Genomic DNA, 4,274 nt, shown 5'->3' with positions numbered 1-4,274 from the left:
GCCAGGATGGTCTCGATCTCCTGACCTCGTGATCCGCCCGTCTCGGCCTCCCAAAGTGCTGGGATTACAGGCTTGAGCCACCGCGCCCGGCCTCCTTCTAGAACTTTGATCTCTAGGTCTGAGTCCTGAAAACCAAGGTTTGCCCAACCTACCCCATCCTAGACTCAGCATTTCCCAGGCACTCTCAAGCATCCTAAATTGCATCCAGCCTGGACAGGACCGAGGGTGGCTGATACCAGTCCTGTCACCGGAGGGTCAGGAGCAGCACACTTGGGGCAGACATGCAGCAGCCACCAAGTCACGCCGCCTGTAACGCTGGGGGAGAGATCTCGCCGGGTCCCTGAACCCAGTGGGGGTCATCGTTGAGTATCTACAGCTCCTGGCCCCCTGGTGTCCCCCTCCCCGTACCTTCCCTGCCCTGAGGAGCTCCTGAGGGTGGGGTGTATCCCTGAGCCCTGCCTTGTGGGGTTCTCCACCCTACACACAGCATGCACTGGACACAGCAGGGAGGCGACTCTGGACTGGTGCTGGGAGCTGCCCAGCTGCCCAGATTCTTCTGAGGGGAAGAATCTGCCTCAGCTGGGAGTTGCTCTCCCATCTTGGCATTCCTAGGGGCCCTTCCTACGTGATGTGGGGAGCCCTGGCATCCCCAGCCGCTCTCTCCCTTCCATGGGAAAAGAGGAGGGAGGAGAGGAAAGCCGTATTAATAAAAGAATAGGAGACTGCACTAACCCCACAGCATGTGCGGCTCAGAATAGCAATGCGCCTTCTCAAGGCAAACAGAACTCCCCAGGTGTTAATGCAAATTCACTCCAGTTAAGATGAAAGAGGGTTGTTTCCCCCTTTGCTGGTTAATATGAAGGACTTAATAGATTCAGCCTCAGGAACTCAGGAACGCGGGCTGGGAGCGGAAGGCTGGGGGGTGAGCAGGGGGAAGGATGCAGGCATGGGCAAAGAAGGGAGGTCCCATGGGTTTCAGGGCAGAGCAACTGTCACAGCAGGCCCGGCTGACGCTGCGGCTCCTGCCACCTCCCTCCACCACCCGGGCTGACAGGCGCTGGGCCTGGTTGCTCAGGGGGAAAGCCCAGAGTGGCCATGCCAACCCCCGCGCTGGCGCCTGTTGCCTTTCACTTGAGCTGGGAGACTGGCAGCACGGTGGCCCCTCCCAAATTTGTGCCAGAGGATCGTGGGGCCAAGAGAAAGGAGGGGTGTGGTGGGCGCTCTAACACAGGCCCCAGGCTGGGGTCTCTGCAGGGCACCTGGTTCCACTCCAGCTCCCGGCCGTGGCTGTAGCCGTAGCCACTCCTGCGGGATCCTGGGCCAGTCACTCCTGTTTTGGCTCCTTGGAAGGTGAAGCTGGCTTGACAGGGCCTTGGGGGACCTCGGGGGACCAGTCTGTGGAGTTGGAACCTAAGGGGGCCTCAAGTTCTGCTGGTCCAAACCTGACCTTCTATAGCTAAGGCATGGAAGCCCAGACAGTGAAGGGACTTACTCAAGGCCACACAGCCACAGGCGGAGAGCTGCAGGGGATCAGAGCCCACAGCCAGCTGGCCTGAAGCGCAGACTGGACCCTTGAGCTGCCCTCTGCTGGGACAGACAGGGCCCCGTCCTCCCAGAGTGGAGTTCCTCTTCAGCTCCGGGCTCCAGGCTAAGCTGTTCATCCCAGAGCACTTGACTTTCTCAGATATATTCCCTGGGAATTATCCTCTGCTGAAAATCCCCAGGGCCTGAGCAGGGCCCCTGCTGGGGAGGGTGGAGACACCATGCAGCTGCTCACCACAGCAGCGGTGTGCCGGGGGTCCTGGGGAGGCGCTGCCTGGCTCAGCTGGGGATAAAGGGAGACTTCAGGGAGATCCAGGGAGGGCCGGCCTGAGGCTGGGCTGTCCCTGTTGGTCCGCTCCACTCGTCCAAATTTGTCCAAATTTAACTCCTCTCTCTCTCTCTCAGGGTAAACGGCACAGCAGGTGCCTACCTGGTGCACCTCAGCAGCCTTCTTTGCTTTGTTTACCGACTTAATTCCTTCAATCAAAGGCTGCCCCTTCCTCCCTGAGCAGGCAGACGGGGAATGGCATTATTTATATTAGAAATGGGCAAGGCTCCACGGGACTTCTTCCCTATGCCTGATAAGAGAAAATCAGGTCACTGCCGTGCCTCCCTGGCATCTGCAGTCGGCTTTTCACAGCCCAGGTACTCACAGGCCCAGGGAAGAGCTCGTGTGCACACTGTGGCCCACCTGGTTCTCTCCCACCCTAAACCTCCAGTCAATTATTGACCTGAGCAGGAGTATTAATGGGACAAAATAAGAGCATCCCTCGCAGGCAGCTCCAGCCCAGAGTTATCTATCATTTCCCGGGCTTTGCAGCTGGCACTGGGCAAACATGGGCTCGGACAAACAGGGCAGCTGCAGGCTCATTAAGCTCGGGGTGCAGGTGGAGGGGATGGAGGCCACAGGGGAGCCGTGAGTGGGCCTGATCCCTCTGAGCTGTGACATCCCCTGAGGCACTATGGCTCTTTTCTCTGCTCCCTCCTGCCCTCTGCCCCCAAAAGAAGTATTCAGAAAAAAAACCACTGTGTACCGAGTATGGAGTGGTGACGCCCATCTAGGCAAGGTGCTTAGAGCTTTCTGGGCATTCGTAATCCCCACAAAGCCCCATAAAATTCCCATTTTACAGATGAAGAAACTGCAGTGCCCAATAGGCTGGGCAATTTACCTAGGCTCACATGGCTGGTCAGTGGCGGAGCAGGAACCCAGGTTTGTCTGTTCTGAGGCAGGGAGGGGCTCTTAGCCTCTCAGCTGTGTCCAGCTCCCCCTGCCGCTAGTGGTAGATATTTCACCTTTCTTCAGGCCGGCTGTGTCTATTACTTGTAAGTAATGGTAACACTGCGACAGATCCACACCCCTTTTCTTAGAAACCTGAGCGCATTTTGTTCCTGTTCTTCACCTTATCCTGACAACATTCCCCGGGTACCCAGAGGCCTGTCAGCTGTCTTCACAGGGGGTGGAAGGTCTGGCCCTTGTGGGGAAGGAAGAGCCAGGTGCCCTCCACCTCTGCCCTGGGCGAGTGTGGCTTATGGGAGAGGCGAGGTGCCTCTGGCTGCTCTGACTGCGGAGCCCTTCAGGAGAAGTCTTGATTTCAGCTCAGAGGCAAAATGCCAGGTGCTATTCTGGGGCCACCACCTTGGTGAGAAATGACCATCAAGTGGAAACCAGGAGAGGACACGGCGGGGGTTCCTCTCCGAGTCAGCTCGAGTCCTTGCTGGGCAGGTTAATGGCCCCTGTAATTTTCCCCAGGTGCTCCTGCCATGGCGCAGAGGTCCAGAGCCATCTCTCTGGAAGCGAGCTGTGGTCTCCCTACCGGAGCTGGGCTGTGGCTGCAGGATCCTGCCGTAATGCAGTAATGACAGGCTGCCAGGGAGCCCCGCACGGCCCGGCCGGGGAGGGGGAGAGGAGCCCTTGGCCTCTGCCAGAGATGAGGCTGCCTGGGCTGTCTGAAAGGGAGATGGAGAACATGCGGGTGCCCGACTTTCTCTTCCCCAGACGGCTAAGAAATTGGATTAGATACAGTCACAGCAGTCTTCTCGCCAATACCTTTCCCCCCAGAGTTTTGCTGCCAACTCTTCATTATATGTGGGTGGCTCCTTATCCTCTCTGCCACATAAAGGCTTCTGGGGTAGGCAGCCCTGGGGAACAGCTGCCAGGTACTCCCCTGTCAGGCGAAGACCAAAGGCAAAGAATGAAGTGCTAGCAGGGAGGCCAGAATGAGCCACTTGGGGCTCCAATGGGACTGGCGGCAAATGCCACAGTGAAGCACTGAGGTCTGGCCCCCCGCTTTGCATTTACAGCAGGGTCACCACAGACTAGAAAAAAACAGCAAAGAATTCAACTGATCTCGATACCAAAATACCATTAGAATCAGTCATTGGAACTCCGGTGTTAGTAATTCTAACTACTTAATGGGGACCTCTGATCTCAGTGAGGTCACATTTACTGTTTTGGTGGGGGGTGAGTCGGGTTGTCTTTAATGTAAAGGTTAGGTAAAAATATTGCCTGGACGGCTTTAAATGACCAATATTTTCAAAGTGCTTTCTTTGGCTTAGACTACATAGGAAATCAAACTGCTTCCAATTACTAAAAATAACAATCTACATTTGAGAAATGAGTTTATATTATTCATCTAATAAAGTCTAGGCTGGGTGCGGTGGCTCAAGCCTGTAATCCCAGCACTTTGGGAGGCTGAGGCGGGCGGATCACAAGGTCAGGAGATCGAGACCAT

Source organism: Colobus angolensis, unplaced genomic scaffold (assembly GCF_000951035.1).
Source record: "Colobus angolensis palliatus isolate OR3802 unplaced genomic scaffold, Cang.pa_1.0 Scaffold448, whole genome shotgun sequence".
Lineage (NCBI taxonomy): Eukaryota > Metazoa > Chordata > Mammalia > Primates > Cercopithecidae > Colobus > Colobus angolensis.
Note: the sequence above shows the minus strand (reverse complement) of the source record.